The 21989-nt window shown below is 48.7% G+C and overlaps 1 pseudogene; it reads right to left on the reverse strand.

Annotated features, from left to right (window-relative positions):
* Positions 1-3212: 3212 nt before the first annotated feature.
* On the reverse strand, positions 3213-20092 carry LOC113889024 (annotated as a pseudogene).
* Between the last annotated feature and the right edge of the window lie 1897 nt (positions 20093-21989).

A 21989-nucleotide genomic window follows, 5' to 3' on the forward strand; every position in this document is an offset into this window, starting at 1 on the left:
CTCCTCCCCTTCTCTGCCTCCTCCTCCGTTTACCTTTCCCAGTTCTTAGTGGGAGGTTTCCTTGCTTGAGTACTCTTAGTGTGGAAGATGCACTGCAGCACCCTCAGTCCAGGGAGGGCACATCACTTCCTCTTACTTTAAAAAATACTTTGTAAGCACTTCAGCCCTCCTTCCACCACACCTATCTCTACAGTATTCCAGTCATGGCAGGGTGATGTTATGAAACTACTACTCCTCAGTTTATCTTTTCCATCTCAAAACTTCGTGTGCCCAAGACTGGCATGGCTGGACCCAAACTAAAATTGGCCGAGTATTTAGGGACCCTCAGGGTATGGTGCCCCAGTGGAGTTTGGTAGGGGTCCTACCTCAGTGGCCTTGGTGCAATAGCCCTTTGCTCTTCCCTTTCAGAGGTCCTGCCCTACTGCCCCTCTGTTCCCCGGAAGTCACGTGTTTCTTGCTTTTGCTGTTCCTTTTGTGGAGGGCACTCTGCCTTCATCTTCAGAGGAAGATAGAAATGAACTCTTGTCAATCAAGTGTCAGGTCACTTATCCCTTTCTCGGAGGACGTCCTTAGTGCCCACCTAAAGTATTAGCCTTGTCAGTGTTCATCATGTTTATTTAAGGTAAGCTTGAGGAGAGCCTGAAGTTGCCTTGTTTTATATCCAGTCCAAAGAGCCCCTGACCCACGACAGGCACTCAATTGTTTCACTAGTGGTTGTTTATCTTTTCACTCTTCTCTCCGTTGGAAGTTCTCACCTTAGAAGAGTTTGTTGGAAATATCAAACAGTACAAGAAAGGCCATTAGGTACAAAATACTCATGTGTTTATGAATCCATGACCAAATTAAATATGCAATTTTATATAAAAAGAGGCATGTGTGTGTTTTTCTCCCCCATCCTCCCGTTCTCCTCTAGAGTTCTGAGTGACGTGGGTGCAGGAGTGTGTGTTCTTGCTGTGTGACCCACTCCTTCCTTCTCGCTTTTATGCCTCAGGCTCAAGCTTGCCCTGTGTGAATGTGTCTCCTGCTCTGACTCAAGATTTCTGGGCACCAGGTTCCTGGGGGACTGGAATTCAGCCCCTCCTCCATCCCTCTCCTCCCTGCCCTTCCCCTGACTGGGCTGGCCCAGGTCCCCCACAGCCTCCCCAGCTGGTATCTCTGAGTCCCACCTGGGCTTGCTGGGCTCCTGGAGGTATGGACTGGTTCTGACGGAGCTATTGGAAGGGGTGCCGAGACCCTGCCTGCTGGGATCCTGCTGTGGCCTCTCACTTGTGAGCCTCCTGCCACTCCTGAGCCGCCTTCCCTTTCTGTCCCTGCTGGCCTTTCTGCATCCTCATCTTTGGGCCAGACGCCTCAGGCCTGTAAGCTCATGGAGACCTAATTCCCCTGCTGTTGGACTTCAGGTCCTGGCTCTCCCACCCCCCTAGAGTTCTTGGGAGGCCCCCATGGCCCCTCCTACACCCTTCCCAGAGTGAAGGGGCTGGTGCAGAGCAGCACACCCCACCTAGGAGGTTCCCCTTCTGTCCCCTTCACCTCAGCCTCACCCTGAGCTCAGCAGAAGTGAGCTGACCAGCCAGTAGAGGGCAGCACATGTCTGGTTTCCAAGCCTGCCACCTGGAGGACTTGGAGGGGAGGCAGCCATGGCCTTGAAGTCTAGGGCTCTCGGACACCAAGGGTCATAGCCATTGAAGACGCACTTGACCTGCCACCTCCTGCTCCTTCTCTTGACAAGGCCTTGACCTCAAATCTCTAGGTCTTGGCACCAAAAAATTGATGCAGAGGTTCCATTTTTTGGGGTGGGGGGGCGGGCGGTTGCTCTATGCCAGATAATTGGAGGTAGAGCCCCCCACACCGGGCCCTGGGACCAAAACCCAGTTCCTCTCCTTAAAGCATCTTTCTTAGATGAGATGAGTCCTGAGTGCTGAGGACAGGAGCTCAGTCTCTCTGGCTCCACCTTCATCAGAGGGACCCTGTGTTCTGAATCTAACAAGGGTGTGTGGAGTGAGATACAAATCAGAATCAGAAAAGGGGGAGAGGGTCAGTTGTGGCCCAGCTTTCCCCCATGGGCTGCAAGATACTGTCTTAATCCTCCACCATCCTCCAGTCTCCTCCCTCCTCTTCTCTAGACTGACCTTGGTTTTGCTCCTGTTCAGTTCCCCCATTCTTCCCTGTTATCACCAACCAGCACTGAGTAAGGTCACGTACTTCATTACGATCCTTCTTTACAAAGACTCCTATTCTCCATGTCAGTGCCCTTTCCCCTGACCTTTGACTCCTACCGCATCCCACCCCTTCAACACGGTCATATCCTATGGAGTTACCTGCTGAAGTTGACAACAGATTGATTCTCATGATGGGTCCAACATCATGGTGATTCCCGAGCCCACCCTCCCCGCCCCTGCAATCTCATCCCCAGCATGCTGAAGGCATGCACCATGCCCTCCAGAGTCAGTCAGTGGGGCCAGGACATCCTCGGTCACAGCTGGTTACACTGCTTTCCTGAAAAGCATCGGAGTCAATTTTACCACCTCGACCATTGCCTCATCCACATGGGGTCCCCTGCTTGGCTTTATAAGAATGAGAGCCATCCAGGGTCTTTTTCTGCTTTTCTTCTTTTGAGGGGACAGAGGCCACAATGCTTTTGTCGGTGGTGATTTTGTTCATTGTCTGCGTATTTTTGCAAAATTTACCCTCTCCCCATTAGAAGCTGTGCTGGCCAGCAGCGGGGGGGAGGAGCCCAAAGGAGCACGGGATTGCTGTACTCAGGTCCCATCACCCTCTACTTTCTCTCCCCCTGTTCCAGTGTTTCCTTTTGTTTCCATCTCCAAACCTGAGCGGTAAAGGATGGGGGGGAAAGAGAAGTTTCTCATTGCACCAAGAAGCACTGCTTCCAGGGCTGAAGCTCTGAAAAACCTCTGCCACCTTCTCAGGCCTGGTTGCCCACACCCCGGAAGCAATGCTGGCAGAGGGCAAGCCTTCTACTTGCGGCTTCTGGCAGCTGCACCACAGAGGTGAAAGCCTGGAGTTGGGCTCTGAAGGCTTAAGTTCTACCCTGACTTTTCCAGTGAGGATTTGAGTAGGCTCCACGTGGAAAGGCCCACAAAGCCACTATAACCCTTCAGTTCCATAAATGGAGACGTGGGGCCAACAGAGGTAGGACCCTGCCTGCCCACTGCTGCTCCCTGGGAGGGGGCTGCCTGTGCAGACCAGGACACACAGCTTCCCAGCAGGAGAGTTTCCCCTTTGATGCTAGGGTTCTCCGACCCACAGACAAGATGCCACAGTCCTCAGCTCTCTCCCCGATGCCCGCCTCCAAGAGTTGTCTCCCAGCCAGCCATGGAATCAGGACCTCTGCACAGGGCCACTGCTCTGGTCCACGAGGCCAGGCTCCCTCCTCTCTGTGCTGAGCTATGTTGGCTGGTGAGAGCAGCTCCACCCAAAGGGTCCTGGTTATGCGAGTCCTCTGTCCCTGGGAGGTGGAGGGGGCGATACGGAGGAGCAGAGGGGCAAAGACAAGTGGGGACAACAGCAGCAGGGTCAGAAGAGGGTGGCAGCATCTCAGACCACAGCCGAGGAGGAGGATGGGGACGCCGAGGAGGCGGCCGAAGAGGACGCCGAGGACGGACTATTCCAGAACAACCAGCGCCGCTTGGGCTGCTGCTTCAGGTGCAGATAGTCCTCCTTCTCGCGCTCCTTCCGGGCCCGCTGGTAGTGGTCTTCCTCCTTCAGGTACCAGACGGGTGGCCACCGGTGTTTCTCGAGATACTGCTGGTTTTCTGGGGCAGAACGGCAGTAGGGCTGGGTGAGGAAGACGCAGGAGGAGGGGCAGAGGGACTCCCACCCCTGCCCCGCTGCCATGGAACATGCCTCTGGTCCTCCTAGGCCCACATGCCAACCCCTGGGGACCAGAAGTGGAAGCCCTGCCTTCACTGAGCCCCCAAAGAGAGTCAGCTGCCCAGGGAGTGGAGCCGACGGTCCACGCTGGGGAAAGGCATTTCCACTTGCGTCTTTCTTCAAAGGCAGAGGGAAGATCCTATCAAGGCTTGGAGAATAAAGCAGGCTGCGACAAGGGATGAGGGAGAAATGGTGAGAAGAGCTGTGGTCAAGAAGATGCTCGGCCTGGCTGGCTGACAGCAGGTGCAGCTGGCAGAGCTGAGGTTCTGAGACGGGAGGTGCGGGGGGTTGGGGTATGCAGGAGCTCAGATGGGAGGGAAGGCTAGGCTGAGGGGTTTGGACTTCTTCTAGAAGGTGTGGGGGCTCCACGGCAGTTTGGGACCAGGGAAGTGAGGCAGTTGGAGCTGCGCTTTAGAAAGAAAATGCTAGAAGGGTGACGAGGAGAGAGCAGGAGTGGGAGAACTGGTAGAGTACTAGGGAGGAGGGTCACAGCAAAGCAGACTGTGCCCAGTGAAGACCAACTGGGGGAGGCCAGCCACACCTCTCCCTGCATCCCATGAATCCTGGACCCCTGGATTCCTGTCAGGCCCCAGGACCTGAGACATCAATTAAGCAGAGACCAAGCTGCAGGGATCCCAGAGGATGCCCAGATCTGTGTTGTCCAAGCTGTGACTTGTGCCCATTCCTAGGTTATGAAATTAATGTCATGAGTCGTGAACAGTATTAAAAACAACTGATAAAATTTTCAATATGTGTACTAGGTCACAAGATAAAACGTAATTCTTGATAGGCTAGAGGGGTGGGATATGGGGATGGGAGGGAGGCTCAAGAGGCAGGGGATATATGTATAATCATGGCTGATTTGCATTGTTGTTTGGCAGAAACCAACCAACATTGTAAAAATTAACAAACAAAAATGTATTTCTTATTGTGGAGTTTGGTCCACAAACATCTAAAAAACACCACCTCTAGTCTGACTGTACCTGTGAAAAGCAGAAGCTCAGAGAGGCAGAGTGAATTGCCCAAGGTCTCTGGTGGGCCAGGGCAGGGGGGCCGCCCTCCACACCAGCGCTTTTTCCAGGACCCCCTCCGCTGGGCTGGGTGCATGTTTGCAGGCTACTCCCCACCCACAGGGGTCTTTGGCAGCCTCTGGGCGCCCTGGGGTCAGGTCAGAGGCTTGGACCCAAGGAGAGGGAGGTGACAAATGCCGCTGGGGATGCTCACCTGGGGACATGGCCTTCATTTCTCGGGGGAACTTGCGACACACATTGTTGTAGTTGGTGCAGATGTGGTGAAGACACCAGTCAGCCAACTGGTACGCACAGTGGAACTGGGAACAGACAGGAGCATGTCTGTGCTGGGACCCCTGGGCCAAGGTCTGCACACAGATGTCTACTTTTGCCTTCAGAGCCAGAGCTTTGGCGCAGGTGGGCAAAGGCCCTGAGTCACAAAGAACCCACCTCGAGTGGCAAGGCCACACAAAACCATGACGGAATGACATGGGTTTGCTCCTTGGCCCCATCACCACCACCTCACCCGTGACCTGCCCCCAGCAGCCCCAGAAACCCACAGTCCTATGAGGTGGCCTCCTACTGGGTCTGCCCTCCTCAGATCTGACCCCTCGTCCTCCATGCTGCACCAGAGCAGCCTGCACTAAGGTGCTGACAACCGGGCTTAGAGAGCTGACCTCCCAGGCATATCTGCCATGTTTTAACTTCATAAACTAATCTTTAGAATGTTTGACACCCTGAGGGCTCGTAGGGGAGATTTTGCTTGCCTGTTCTGGGTGGCTCAGACAGTAAAGAATCTGCCCGCAATGCAGGACACCTGGGTTCAGTCCCTGGGTCAGCAGGATCCCCTTGAGGAGGAAATGGCAACCCACTTCAGTATTCTTGCCTGGAGAATCCCAGAGACAGAGGAGCCTGGCAGGCTAAAGTGCACGGGGTCACAGAGAGCCAGACATGACTGAGCAACTAACACTGTCACTTGGGAAAATGGAGGAGGAAGTTCATCTTAGATGGAGAGTCCCCAGTGTGCCTTAAATGACCCCAGCCAGCAGCAACCACGTCTATACAGGGCTCTGGTTTCCCTCCCCGGCCCAACGGTTGCCTGAAGTCTCTGTCCCTTCCTGCCACAGCCAGCCTCTTCTCTTGGCATGTTGGGGTGAATCCTCTGGCCTGCAGGATAAGATGGGTCTGCCCACTGGGGGAACCAAGTCTGTCAATGGGTTTCCTTCCTACCCACCACCTCCCAAACCCTCCCCATTTGCTGCCAACAGGCAGAGCCCAGAGCTGAGAATGTTGCAGAGATTCCTTCCCTGTCATCCTACCTGAGCCAGTTCCAGGAATACAAGGACGTCCCCGTCAATGTCCAGCATCATTTGAGTTGCTTCCATCAGCCCAGTCACTATGTACTGCTCTGTGACACACACACAGCCAGGAACGGGCTGAAGAACCACAGGAGTAGACAGGCACTTGTTTATCCCCTCCCCGACCCCAGCAGGGGCCCACAGCAGGGCAAAGGGAGGTCCGGGGCAAGTCCCAACAGGCCAGGAAAGGCCACAGAAGATTTAAGTCGGCTCCTACCAGTGAGGAAACCAGGATTGGAGCAAGACTTTACCACTGGAGATGAGGTGGGAAGTGAAGGCGGAGACTAGAGTAACCTGTGAAGTTTTTTAAGCTACATATGCTGCAGCAAGGAGTTATACAGGTGGGGTGAAAGTCCCCACCCCTGAGAATCAGCCATTGATACTGATGGGAGAGGGTATTAAATCTCAAATTTGCTGAGAACTATAGATTAGAACTAAGGATTAAATCAAGTTGTTCATTTTAATTTAAATTTTGTAACAAATTGTGTACTAACCTTGCATTTCATGTTAAGACCTTTCTAGGGAAGAAGTAAACACTTTGAGTTCTGAATTTTAACTGTATCAGTATAAACTGATAAAGTATTTTATTTTAAAAGTAATATGTCTCAGCTGAGTCCATGGAAAAAGACCTAGAAACAACAGCCATCCCAATAGCAAAAGCATTGCTAATGCAAATATTGTAGCCTTGAAATCCCATTTCTAACTACAGGAAGCCAAGACTTCTTAGAGGTATGGCTGATTCCAGGTTTGGGGCAGGAAATGTACACGATGAGCCTGGCACATCTTGTCATTCCAGAGCATCGAAAGCTCCTCTAGAGACTCTGCAGCCAACTTGAGGAGACTTCTACAGGTTAAAGGAACAGCAGAGTATCTGAGTTTCCATAAAGCTAATTGCAATTATTTAAAACCGATAGCTGGAATCAAGATTGCCGGGAGAAACATCAATAATCTCAGATATGCAGAGGGCACCACCCTTAAGGCAGAAAGCAAAGAAGATCTAAAGAACCTCTTGATGAAAGTGAAAGAGGAGAGTGAAAAAGTTGGCTTAAAACTCAACATTCAGAAAACTAAGATCATGGCATCCGGTCCCATCACTTCACGGAAATAGATGGGGAAACAATGGAAATACTGAGAGGCTTTATTTTGGGGGGCTCCAAAATCACTGCAGATGGTGACTGATGCTGTGAAATTAAAAGATGCTTGCTCCTTGAAAGAAAAGCTATGACCAACCTAGACAGCATATTAAAAAGCAGAGACATTATTTTACCAACAAAGGTCCATCTAGTCAAAGCTATGGTTTTTCCAGTAGTCATGTATGGATGTGAGAGTTGGACTATAAAGAAGGCTCAGTGATAAAGAATTGATGTTTTTGATCTGTGGTGTTGGAGAAGACTCTTGAGAGTCCCTTGGACTGCAAGGAGATCCAACCAGTCAATCTTAAAGGAAATAAGTCCTGAATATTCATTGGAAGGACGGATGCTGAACCTGAGACTCCAATACTTTGGCTGCTTGATGTGAAGAACCAACTCATTTGAAAAGACCCTGATGCTGGGAAAGATTGAAGGCAGAAGGAGAAGGGGATGACAGAGGACGAGATGGGTGGATGGCATCACTGACGTGATGGACATGAGTTTGAGTAGGCTTCAGAAGTTGGTGATGGACAGGGATGCCTGGCATGCTGCAGTCCATGGGGTCGCAAGGAGTCAAACACGACTGAGCAACTGACCTGAACTAAAAAACAATAGAATATGTTCAAGTCCAAAAATTCATAATCACATGTAATATTAATAACAAAAAATCAACTGGTCACTCTCAAAGGATGATAGCAAACAAATGTGTGTCTTGAAAACTGGTAAACAGGGACTTCCCTGATGGTCCAGTGGCCAAAACTCTACACTTCCAATGCAGGGGACCAGGTTCAACCCCTGGTAAGGGAGCTAGATCCCACATGCCGCAACTAAAGATCCTTCATGCCACCACTAAGACTCCACTGCAGCCAAATAAGTACATAAATATAAGAGAAAAGAAAAACAACTGGTAAATTAAAATACCACAGGAAGGCGCCAAGATGGCGGAGGAGTAGGACGGGGAAAACACTTTCTCCCCCACAAATTCATCAAAAGAGCATTTAAACGTCGAGTAAATTCCACAAAACAACTTCTGAATGCCGGCAGAGGACATCAGGCACCCAGAAAAGCAACCCAACTCCTCGAAAGGAGGTAGGAAAAAATATTAAAGACAATAAAAGAGACAAAAGAGGGAGGGACGGAGTTCCGTCCAGGGAAGGGAGTTTTAAAAAGAGAGAGGTTTCCAAACACCAGGAAACCTTCTCACTGCCGAATCCGTGCTGAGCTTTGGAAGCACAGAGGACAACATAACAGGGAGAAAAAATAAATAAACAATTAAAACTCACAGATTGCGAGCCCTACGGTAACTCCTCCAGCGGAGAAGCAGCGCAGACGCCTGCATCCGCCATTAGCAAGCGGGGGCTGGGCAGGGAGGCACGGCGCGGGCTGCATTACTGAGAGTAAGAATCTGGCCTGAATACCCTGAGCACTATCTGAGCGAAATAATTTGGGCTAGCAAACCAGACTGTGGGATATCTACCATGCGAAAAGCCAGCCCTAACCTAAGACACCGCCAGCCTGTGCACGGAACAAAGGACTAAACAGAGGTAGCCGGCTGCAAACCTTCCCCCTCCGGTGACAGGCAGCCAGAGCCGGAAGGGGGCAATCGCAGCCCCAGAGAGACATTATCTATAAAACTGGCTTCTTTGCTAACTAAAACTTATTGGGGGTCTGGACGGTCAACATCTGCCTGAGAAGGTGCGCCGGTTTTACACCCAGATAACCAAGTGGCGGGGAGGCGGTAAGTCGCAGCATTGGCGTTTGCCAAACACCTCATCACCTGAGCTGCTCGGACCTGGGAAGAGCACAAAACGCAGCCCCAACTGAGTCTGCGCCTCTGAGGACTACCTGAGTGCCTGAACCTGAGCGGCTTGGACCTGGGAGGTGCATGCAACCCAGGCCCAGCCTCAGATTGTTCCCGGCGGAACAACCTAGAGCCTGAGCAGTGTGGGCAGGGAGGCTATACGCGCCGTGAGCGGGGGCAGACCCAGTGTGGCTGAGGCACTGCGAGCGCACGCCAGTGTCATTTGTTTGCAGCATCCCTCCCTCCCTCCCCATAGCGCGACTGAACAAAGAGAAGAAATACAGCTCCACCCACCAGAACACCGACACAAGCTTCCCTAACCAGGAAACCTTGACAAGCCACCTCTACATACCCACACACAGCGAGGAAACGCCACAATAAAGAGAACTCCACAAACTGCCAGAATACACAAAGGACTCCCAAACTCAGCAATTTAAACAAGATGAAGAGACAGAGGAATACCCAGCAGATAAAGGAACAGGATAAATGCCCACCAAACCAAACAAAAGAGGAAGAGATAGGGAATCTACCTGATAAAGAATTCCAAATAATGATAGTGAAATTGATCCAAAATCTTGAAATTAAAATGGAATCACAGATAAATAGCCTGGAGACAAGGATTGAGAAGATGCAAGAAAGGTTTAACAAGGACCTAGAAGAAATAAAAAAGAGTCAATATATAATGAATAATGCAATAAATGAAATTAAAAACACTCTGGAGGCAACAAATAGTAGAATAACAGAGGCAGAAGATAGGATTAGTGAATTAGAAGATAGAATGGTAGAAATAAATGAATCAGAGAGGATAAAAGAAAAATGAATTAAAAGAAATGAGGACAATCTCAGAGACCTCCAGGACAATATTAAACGCTACAACATTCGAATCATAGGGGTTCCAGAAGAAGAAGACAAAAAGAAAGACCATGAGAAAATACTTGAGGAGATAATAGTTGAAAACTTCCCTAAAATGGGGAAGGAAATAATCACCCAAGTCCAAGAAACCCAGAGAGTCCCAAACAGGATAAACCCAAGGAGAAACACCCCAAGACACATATTAATCAAATTAACAAAGATCAAACACAAAGAACAAATATTAAAAGCAGCAAGGGAAAAACAACAAATAACACACAAGGGAATTCCCATAAGGATAACAGCTGATCTTTCAATAGAAACTCTTCAAGCCAGGAGGGAATGGCAAGACATACTTAAAATGATGAAAGAAAATAACCTACAGCCCAGATTATTGTACCCAGCAAGGATCTCATTCAAGCATGAAGGAGAAATCAAAAGTTTTTCAGACAAGCAAAAGCTGAGAGAATTCTGCACCACCAAACCAGCTCTCCAACAAATACTAAAGGATATTCTCTAGACAGGAAACACAAAAATGGTGTATAAACTCAAACCCAAAACAATAAAGTAAATGGCAACGGGATCATACTTATTAGTAATTACCTTAAACGTAAATGGTTGAATGCCCCAACCAAAAGACAAAGACTGGCTGAATGGATACAAAAACAAGACCCCTACATATGTTGTCTACAAGAGACCCACCTCAAAACAGGGGACACATACAGACTGAAAGTGAAGGGCTGGAAAAAGATTTTCCATGCAAATTGGGACCATAAGAAAGCAGGAGTCACAATACTCGTATCAGATAAATTAGACTTTAAAACAAAGGCTGTGAAAAGAGACAAAGAAGGTCACTACATAATGATCAAAGGATCAATCCAAGAAGAAGATGTAACAATTATATAATATATATCCACCCAACATGGGAGCACCGCAGTATGTAAGACAAATTCTAACAAGTATGAAAGGAGAAATTAACAATAACACAATAATAGTGGGAGACTTTAATACCCCACTCACACTTATGGATAGATCAACTAAACAGAAAATTAACAAAGAAAAAAAAAACAAAACATGTATCTATAAAGTTCACTAAAGCAAAGCACAGTAAAATGAGGTATGGCAATAAAAGGCGTTAAATTTCTCAAATAAAATAAATAAATAAATAAATAAAGTGCTGAAAAATTAAAAAAAAGAAAAAGGAACAGAAGAAATAACATAAGCAATAAACTGTCTCGAGCAAACAGAAAGCATCTGTAAAAATTGCTAGACTGGATGGTGTCGACAGTACAAACTATTTTTTTTTTCCATCTCATGTCTTTTTCCCCTCAGTCTTCTGATCATTTCTGTTTTTCTTTATCCTGGCCTGACATTACCATCATTATAATGTCTTCAAAAGTTCAGAATGGTGTTGAAGTGGGCATTCCAGGAAAAGATAGGTAGGATCTAGCTACTATACTGTTTTAAAGCTACTGCTATTTCACCATAACCCAAAATACCCAGATTTGGAAAGAGTTAACTTTTCATCATTATTTTAAGATTGATATTGCCAACACAACAACTGAAATAAAGGCATAAATTTTCAAAAAAAATAAAATAAAATAAAATAAAATTAAGCCTAAAAATAATTATTGGAGTAGGAAGATTGGGGATTGTGGTTGTAATACTATTTGAGTTCTATAATATTTCTTTAGCAACGTTTAAGGAAAACATGTGAAATAAAATTTTTTCTGATGCGTAAAAAAATAAAAAAAATAAAAAAAATAAATAAATAAAACTCTTGTGTCAGGTCTGGAAATCAGATATTTCTCCAGAGCTCTGTTTTCTCTTACTAGGAAATAATAGTAAAGACCACAATTTCTGTAACAATAGTACCTTTAGTGATACTTGGTCAAGCTCTCTAGACATTTTAAAAGAGAGAGTTAGGAAATAGTATCATGGTATCATAAATTCATACTATTACTATCAATTAAAATTCAAGACCACTGGATTTTACTTAGCTACATCAATGTGAGTTATGTATCCCCTTTCTTCCATATTGAAATATAGCTTCTCAATAGCAATATAACTGAGCCTTTATAAAAACAAACTTGAAACAGATTCAAAATAACAATATCGATACCATTTACAATGTGACAACTAAAAAGATTATTTATGTATTAATCAATTTAATGATTCTTTGTGTTTTAAAAAATAAATAAATAAATAAAATAAAATACCACATATTCACCCGCCTTTCCTACATGAACTATCTACTGGGAAAACAAACCATAGGTGAGGGAAAGTTTCCCTCCTTTTGAAAGTATTCCAACAGATTAAAAAAAAAAAAAAAAAGACCAAACTGGATATTACCATTTCACAACACTTAATAAATGAATGGATCCAGGCAATAAAACTCAAAGGCTGCTAACACCACAAAAAGTGAGAAAAGCAGATGATCTATGCTTCTTGATGAAAAGCAGAAACAACCTACAAAATGTAGTCTCACCAAAAGAAGACTGGATCTAATCTAGCCTCTAGACCTGAAGGCCAGTTGATAGGAAGGAAACATGGTGGATACAGAAAGGCAATCAGTAAAAAAATCTAGGTTCCCTGGATCAGAGGGTTTTTCCAACATATCCCAAGGGAAAGTTCTGTTTTTGTTTTTCACAGACAAGGTACTTACAGATTAAAAAAACCTTAAAAGATATATAAAAAATAAAATCATGCTATAGTGTTTCAGGATGTACACTGGGATGATATAACTATGAAGAAGAGTAAGGAAGAGCAATCATAAAATCTTAGAGCAATAGGCAGAACGGTTACTTCGGGGTGGGGAGGGCCTATGGTGAGAGGGACAGACTGGGGGCTCTGGTGTGGCGAGCAAAGGCCACTTGGTTTGTAATAATTTATCAAGATGAACACATATTTCATGTTTTTGTGCAATATTTAACATTTTAAAAATTAAGCTTAAATTAATAACTTCATAGTAAGCTTATATCACAAAACATGTCACTTATTATACAACACTTGGCATTTTCCACTGTTCCTTGGCAAGGTACATAGAAACATATTTTTTAAATGTGTTTTTTAGCGATTATGAAGCATTTCCCAGGAAAGGCCATTCAAGGTTATTTTCTATAAGCCTTTCCATGCAGCAGTGAGAGGTAACATTTTTAATGGCTACCTTGCAAAATCCATCCACTTTGTATGCTTAACCAGTGTGCCTGTTTGACTTGTTTCTGATTGCTTGCTATGATGAAACAAAGTTAAAGAAACACCTGAATACATTTTTTTTTCATTTGGGCCATTTCTTTGTAGCAAGTCTTTAAAAAGTTATTTAGTCTAAGAGTTTGGACTGTTTTCTGTGTTCTGGGAACGCTGCACCACTTTTTCAAATTGTTACAGCTGTGATCTTATTTATTTTTTATTTATTTATTGGTCACACCACTCAGCATGCAGGATCTTAGTTCCCTGACCAGGGTTCGAACAGGTACCCCCTGCAGTGGAAGTGCAGACTTAACCATCAGACCACCAGGGAATTCTGCAGTTGAAATCTTTAGAAGCCTCTTACTCCCTGCCCTAAAGCCCTCAGTGTCCCCTGGCCTGCCTCTGCAGGCTCAGCTCTTAATATTTGATTCTGGTCAATCATTTCCACCTCTTCCAGGGACCAAGCACCACCTTTCAACTCATTTCTCATCATAGGATTGCTGCTTCCCTCATAGCCAAGTCCCAATCTTGATCATCTGCCGAGGGCCACAGCAGCTCTAACACCAGGTCCTTCCCTGAACCTCAGCTCAGTATCTGAGGCTTTGCTCTCTGCCGCCGACCCACCCAAGGACATTAACCTGGACATCAATGCCAGTACAGGTACCAACACCAACATCAATGGAACGCACATGCTGACTCCAGCTCAGGAGCGCCACCTGTCGTCAGGCACCACGGGCTCCAAAGGACTTCTCATCTGCACTGCACCATCTCTCCTCCTGCCCTGGCACCCCAAGCGCTGCTCCTTGGTCTCCCTCCTGCCCCAGTCCCTGCTCCACCCAAGCCTCTGGGGTTGGTCCATCCTGAAACCTGAGCTCTAGCTCGCAGGATCTTCCAGGAATCAAAGAATTAGGAGTGACCAACAATTAGGTCAATGTTTACTGTGTTTCTAGAAGAAGAAAGAGAAAGGGAAGGTGGAAGAGAAGAAGGAAATGAGAAAGGGGAAGAAAAACGAAAGGAAGAAGGAGGAGATGCAAGGGTAGGAAAGAGGAACGGTGTTCTGTTCTTTTTGACTTCTTTTTTTTTTTTTTTCCAAGCCCCACGCACACACCAACCCACCCACCCTCTCCTCCTCCTCTTTTTGACTTCTTAAGCTTGCCTAAGTGTGGCCAAGCTGAGAACCTCGAGCCCTGGCATCTACTGGTGCCCACTTGCTGCACAGCAATAACCTCTAGAGAGACCTATAAGGTGACCCCACCAAGCATCCCTCTCACACATTTCCTTACATCCACGTCCTCACCACAACCCCAATATGCACCGACGTATCTCACGCTATGTAAACGTATCCCCTTGGTGCTGGCGGCCTGTCCCCTAGGAGGAGACAGGTGAGAGAAGAAATCACGACTCCCAGGGGGTCCCCTGACTCCTCCTCCTCCCTGGAGGCCCCTCCCCTGGGCTTAGCTACCTGTGAGGGCAACCAAGTGTGGCAGGCAGAGGCGGTTGGCCAGGATGATGAGTTTCATGTCATCCAGGTCAGGGCTGGAGGTGAACATGCCAGTGTACAGGTACTCCAGCACGGCCCTCATGCAGCTCTTGCTTGTGAAAGGAAATACCACCTGCGGGTGGGAAGGAATGGAGCAGGCTGCAGCAAGGTCCAGCTTTAGGGAAAGAGCAGCAGTTCAGAAGAACTCAGAAGGCTCTGGCCTGGACAGTTGGTCTCCCATAGACAGGCCACCACCCCTCTGAGTTCCCTGGACCTGCTCAGAATCCCTCCTTCCCCAAAGGCTAATCTCCCACACCAACAGCCTGCAATGAACCCATCTGCTGAGCACCTGTGAGCAGGGCTCCAACAGCTTTTAAAAGGACCTGGACTCGCGTTAGCATCTTTCTGGTTTGGAGGAAGCATGAAGGAGTCCTTCTGGTCACCTGCACCTGGCCCCACTCTATCCTTCGGGGAGCAGTGCAAGTGGGATGTGGATGAACGGAGCGAACACCAGCTGGTCTCTCTGGGCTGCTCAAAGCTACAGCTCTGGGCCTCTGGGATCTCTCCAGAGTGGGACCAACACAAAAACTGCTTTCTCATCAGCCGCCAGCCTCTCCAGGCTGCACTGGGAATTGGCTGGAACTTTACAGCTGCTTCTGTGACTCTGGAGAGTTCCCATCTCACACGTTGCACATCTCAACCCACTCATGCTTCAGGGAGCAGAGACAACTCAAATCTCGAACTCTCTGCTTCACTTCCCAGAAGGACTCCCTTTCCAGTGTGTGCTAAGTCGCTTAAGTCATGTCCGACTCTGTGTGACCCTATGGACTGTAGCCCGCCAGGCTCCTCTGTCCTTGGGATTCTCCAGGTAAGAATACTGGAAAGGGGTGCCCTTCCCTCCTCCAAAGGATCTTCCTGACTCAGAAACCTTAGGAAATGCCTTCTCTGGGTTATAGGATGCTATGCTCTAACATTCTTTGTTCAGCTTTTCAGTGCTTGCTGAGCACTGACTAAGGGACCAGAGCTGAGAAGGGTACTCAGCAGAAATAAAAGACCTCATCCGCATACTCAAGGGAAACCTCAGATCAGCTGGAGACACTTGGTGTGGACCCTTGGAACTTTAAGTAGATTCACAAAGGAGGACACTGTTAACTCCAAGGCTGAGGGATGGACAGTCAGTGTCACAGTTCAGAGAAGGGTAGAAAGGAGGTCAGACTTGAACCCCAGTCTTGATTTGGCTAGAACTCCCACTGACTCCTGATGTTTCCTCTAACTAATTTTCTACCCACTGACTCCCACCCTACACCTTGACTATAAACCCCACTTGATCATGCTCAATTAAGAATAAAAACCAGTTCTATACTGAGGTCTCTTTTCCCCCATTGCAATAGTGTCTGAATAAAAATCTGTTCTTACTGCTTTAAGAAAAAAGTTTTTTCTCAACTATAGAGCTAGGATGTGACCATAATTGCCCATCTTGGTATACTGCAAAGTCCTTGGCTATAGGAGCCATCTCATAAACTTCTCTTGGGCCCATCACTTGGTGGTTTGTACAGAGTCAAGGCTGAAGGAAGTACCATGAAGTGACAGATGCCTCAGATGGAAAGGGAGTAAGCCTCTCTCCCTCCCAGCTGTTTCCATCCTAGCCTTACCTCCCTGGTGGAACTCTCCACAAGTGACCCCCCCAAATATGGCAGCCATCCAGTCACAGCTAGAAATCAACAGGGGCTTGTGGGCACTGATGGTGCCATCATCCAGGATGAAGGTCACATCTGTTGGGTGAGAGAAGATGCATCACGTGAGGATGGGGTGAAAGAATATGGGACAACCAACCCCACAGGTCGACACTGCTCCCAGATGACTGCTTCCTCCTGAAGCCACAGTCTGTGAGCACCACATGACCCAATCTCAAGCTGGGGGCTCTAGGTTTCAGGAGCAGAGCCACGGTATCTCCAGGACATCAGTGGCTGAGATGACTCAGAATGCTACTCGGACCAACCCAGATTCTGCAGAAGGCTCCTGGAGGGAAGTCCCCTGCCTTTGGGACCCCAGCTCCTAAAGCCTGTTTCATACGTGAGAAGGTGCCTTTGGCCAAGCACTCCTTAACCCGGTTTGTCCGGTGGACATGGAAGGCCTTGGTGATCTCCTAGTTCATGAAGGCCTCGTTGTTGAGGATGTTGGCCACCATCATGCGCAGATCAAAGACCTCAAGCAGCTCAGCGATGTGGGTGATGTGCATGAGGTCTCGCTCGTTCTCGTCCAGCTCCCCTGTGTACAGGTACTTGAGAACAGCCCGGAACGGCCCTGGCTGGATGGAGTTGTCCATTTTCACCACCACCATCAGCCGGGATTTATAAGTCAGTGGGTCTTCTGTCATCTCTTCCTGGATGCTCACAAAAGCTCGGCTCTAGGAAGACAGCACTCGACCCCGCCCAGGCAGGTACCCTGTCCCATTGCCCCGTAAGATCCCGTCGCTGGTGGATGCCTGGAGCTCAGCGTGCCCAGAGCCCCCACCCTCCTCCACACTCTCACACACGTCAAAGCTGGCTGCCCGGAGCAGGAAGTCCCGGCCATGGTGGTGGTGGTGATGGTGGTGGTGTTGATCAGGGTGACCCCGGTGGTCCTCTGAGCGGGGACCCCCTGACCCGGAGGGTCCCCCCAGCTCCCCCTCACTCAGGTCCATGAGGAACCGGTCGTAGAACTTGGAGGAGGATGTGGAGAGGTAGATATTGTGCGCGGAGATGCGCACCCGCTCCCGAAGCACAAGGATGACGTCTGCACACAGTGGGTCCTCCAGGAGGTGGGCAGGGCACTCCTCGCTGCTGGAGGGGGGGTCGGGCACCACAATGAGCGGGGGCGGCGGCTTGGGGGGCAGGAAAGGCGCCTGCAGCAGGGGCTGCTGCACATTGCGGAGGTGGGACTTCCAGAACTGCAGGTGCCAGCGGGAGATAAGCGCTGCCCGGATGGCGTTGTCGAACACATCCTTGATACCGAACTGCGCCACCACGCTCGTCTCGTAGTAGGGGATACCCATCTCTTTGGCCACCTCTTGGCCCTTCTCCAGGGGAAGGATCTCATTGGGCTTGATGGCCTGGCACGTTCAAGAAGGGAAGCCAAATTCATGTCGGTGGCGGAGGAGTTGGGGGCAGGGAGATGCATTCCCCCGATCCTGTGTGTTTTTCACCTGACTGGGGGCATCCCTGCTGAGGATCTGGGTCTAAGCCCCGTTCCTGCCCTGCTCATTTCCACTCCCTTTCTCCTCTGTTTGGCCAGATCCCTTCTTCTTCCAGGAAGCCCTCCATTGTCTATGGGAGGCCTGGGTGATCTCCCCGGCTCAAAGTAATGGGAGGGCTGACTACCTCTCTGGCAATTAGCATGCTGGTTTTTAACATATTCACCTATCCAGTTCATCTCCCAGCAAGATTATAAGCTCCTTTCATACAAAGATTACCTCTCCTTCTCCTTCTCTCCTCATGATGCTTAGCTCAGTATTATCCACTCAGTGTGTAATGGATGGATGGATGAAAGAATGATCATTCTTACTGGCTCCCTATGTGAGTCTGCTTCAAATGGAGAGAGAGAAGTGAGGCTCTGTGCATTCTCTCAGGGCTGAGCAGGGAGTTGAGAGACACACAACTTCCCCCCACTTCCTCTTCCCCTTCCTCATCTGCCACCTTTCCCTCCCTAGGCACCCTCCCTAGGCAAGGGTCTCCTGGCCCTATTGACAGCATCCAGGTCAGCGTAACGCAGGTCCAGTTGGCAGCCCAGCAAGATGACAGGTGCTCGGGGACAAAGGGCTTGATTTCTGGGAACCACATGGTCTTGAAATGGTGGAGGGAGTTGGGGTTGGCAATGGAGAAGCACAGAACCACCACATCAGATCTGGGGTGGGAGAGAGTGAGGTTATAGGCAGAAAAAGCCAGTGATAGGTTCCCTGCTGCTGGAACAAGGGAGAGCACATACCCAACGGCACCCCTACACTGCAGTCCCACAACTGTCATATGGATCGGCTCACGTGATCTTCCCCAAAACATTTAATCATAGCACCTATTTCTGTACCCCCAAGTTAGCACTTGAGAGCTTTCAAAGACTCTTGGGTTGACCTCACAGCTCTCTTGAGATTTAGACATGACCGCTTTTACCATCTCATCTGAGAAAACTCATCTCAGAACAGCCTTCCTAATTGCTCAAAGTCCCAGCATTACTGGTTAACAGGGGAGAACTGAAACCAGGCCTTCCGAATGCAAAGCCGGCTCCTTGCCCAGCCCGGGCTGCCTTCCCATCAAGGGTCTCCCAGGGCTGTTTTCTCCACTCCTTCCTCCCAGTTTCACAAAGTGAAACTCCTTCCACTCAGTTTCACAGAGTGTCCTCATACCTCGGGGAAAAACCCCATCCACTTGGCTCCCTGAGGCAGCGGGGGTCTTCCCTACCTCCCATAAGCAAAGTGACGGTCTTTGTGGTGGTCTCCGAAGGCATCCCAGAGGCGGAGAGACACGCTCACATCGTCCACCACATCTCGGGAATGTTCTAGCACCTGGTGGGGGTGGGAGGGGGCGGGGTGGGACAGGGAGAGGGGAAAGAAGCGAAGGCAGTGGTTCCTGGGGGCCCTGCATGCCGACTCGGGGTGGGGTCAGCTCACTCCTGGGTCCCACAGCCTGGGGGCTGGAGGGACAACTACTGTCTCCCTCTGTGTGTCCTAGAACACCTGAGTCCCCTAACAAGAGCTGGCCAGGACAGAAGAGACTCCAGAGGGCAGACAGTCACGGGAGTGATGCGATCTCCCAAGGAGCCCATCCTTGTTCCCAGCTGTACCTGCCAATCAGATGTTTCCCAGCCTTGGGTCTTCTGGTATCATTAGCCAGCAGTTTCTTTTCTTTTGGCAGCTCTCATCTCTCCAAAGCACCACCCCTTTCCCAGCTCCAGGGCTTCCCATTACTGGGGGCTATGTTACACAAGATGCCCCAGGCTTCTGCTCAGACAAACACAAAGGGCTGGGGACCCCTCCCCTGGGGTGGGCTCCCCTCAGGCCTCTCCCAGGGATCTGTGCTCTTCAGCTGCCTCTACTCAAACTTTAAAGGGCTTCCGTGAACTCAGCATAGGGCCCCTCTGGAGAGATCCCATAGACTTACAAACGTAAGAGAGGCCATAGACTTACAAACTTACCTCTTGGCATACCCGATACTGGTCAATGGCCCAAACCGTGGGCACGTGGGTGGCAAGCAGCTGGTACTGGGTGAGGGTGGCATTGCAGGCCCGGGCACAGATAAGCCTGGTCTTGCCCACAGCGTTGTCCCCCACCACCACGCACTTGATGGTCTCTACGTTTGGCCTTTCATAATCCATGTCAGAATCCATTAATTGGGACCTGAGGGAGAGAAGAGAAGCAGTCAAGACAACTTCGCACACCAGCCCCTGAGGGCCAGGGCCAGCAGCTCTTCTCTGCCGGGGCTGCCCCCTCTCTGAGCATTTGAGCAGAGAGGAGGACAAGGGAGTGGGTAGCTTTCCGGGCACAGGCTCCACAGGGGCCCGAGGAGACAGGAGTCCCTTCAGGCTGAGAGGCACAGCTCCACTGGGTGAATCTCTGGTCTTCCTCCTGTTGTCTCCATCCTCCAGCAGCAGGGCTTCTGGTTGGGGAATGCCAGAGAGAGATCCCAAGGCGGAGTCTGCTCGGGGGCTGGTCCCCACTCTCCTGGGAAGAGAGGTGTCTGCCTAGGAAGCCCATTTATCATCTGCTCTCCTCCTCCAGCTTTGTCTTAATTTTGTTTCCTCTTCAGGTCCCACTCCAGCTCATAGCTACACCCCTTCCCCACAGTATATGGTGATGTATTTTACAACTTAGAAAAATTCTGTATCCCTAAAACACGTAGTGTTTCTTTTGTGGAAAAAATATTTATGAGTGAGATTGTATGATATTGTGGCAGGAGGTTGGGTGGAGGACAGTAGAGAAGTACCAGTGAGTATAAATTTCATATTTTGTACCCAGCACATAGCTCAACACTTAGATATTGTTCAATTAAAAAAGAAAGAAAGAAATCACCTAGACCTGCATTCTGGTTTCATCTCTATTAGTAAAGAGCTACATGCACTCAGAGAGGCAGGTTTCCTCTCAGATTCCTCTTCTGTGAGTTATAGGTTTCTACATTATGATCTTGAGTTTTTTTTCCTAGCTCCTGCTTTCTGATTTTAAATGTAGTATCTCCTGTAAATGTGTGATTGCAGAAATCCTCTGGTTCTGGGGAGTCTGAAGAACAGAGTGTCACCTAAACATCAGTGTGTCCTGGCTGTGAGATTCGTATACTGATGCCCCGATATGTTTTTGGCCAGATACTGAAGCAGCCTAACTTCAGCCATGAAGTACAAACATTGCAGATATTTCAAACACTGCAATGCCTCTATGATGCACAATGCCCATGTCATTTCTCCTGCTTATTGGCAATGCCTCATCATTGTTGTATAAATACGCATATCCTGTTGCATTCCCCATTTATTTCTAGTTCTCATCCTTATGATTTACAGCCATTAGGACCTGGTGAAAAAGGAATGAAAAGGAAAATACATTATTCTTAGCTTGTGAGGTTTACTAAAAGATGCTTACTCCTTGGAAGGAAAGTTATGACCAACCTAGACAGTGTTTTAAAAAGCAGAGACATTACTTTGCCAACAAAGGTCCGTCTAGTCAAGGCTATGGTTATTCCAGTGGTCATGTATGGATGTGAGAGTTGGACTATAAAGAAAGCTGAGCGCCGAAGAATTGATGCTTTGAACTGTGGTGTTGGAGAAGACTCTTGAGAGTCCCATGGACTGCAAGGGGATCCAACCAGTCCATCCTAAAGGAGATCAATCCTGGGTGTTCATTGGAAGGACTGATGTTGAAGCTGAAACTCCAATACTTTGGCCACCTCATGCGAAGAACTGACTCATCTGAAAAGACCCTGATGCTTGGAAAGATTGAGGGCAGGAGGAGAAGGGGACAACAGAGGATGAGATGGTTGGATGGCATCACCGACTCAATGGACATGGGTTTGGGTGGACTCCGGGAGTTGGTGATGGATAGGGAGGCCTAGCGTGCTGAAGTTCATGGGGTCACAAAGAGTCAGACACAACCGAGCGACTGAACCGAACTGAACTGAACTGTGAGGTTTACAGAGGGAGAAGGCAGGCTTGTTAATATTCTGTTCAGGCACTGCTGTGTTATGGGAGACGTTCCCAATCTCTTTCTTTCCTCTTCCTTCCTTCCTGCTCTAGGCTGGATTAGGTGTCGCTCCTTATCCTTCTGTAAGC

Source organism: Bos indicus x Bos taurus, unplaced genomic scaffold, assembly GCF_003369695.1.
Source record: "Bos indicus x Bos taurus breed Angus x Brahman F1 hybrid unplaced genomic scaffold, Bos_hybrid_MaternalHap_v2.0 tig00003462_arrow_arrow_obj, whole genome shotgun sequence".
In the NCBI taxonomy this organism is placed as follows: Eukaryota; Metazoa; Chordata; class Mammalia; order Artiodactyla; family Bovidae; genus Bos; species Bos indicus x Bos taurus.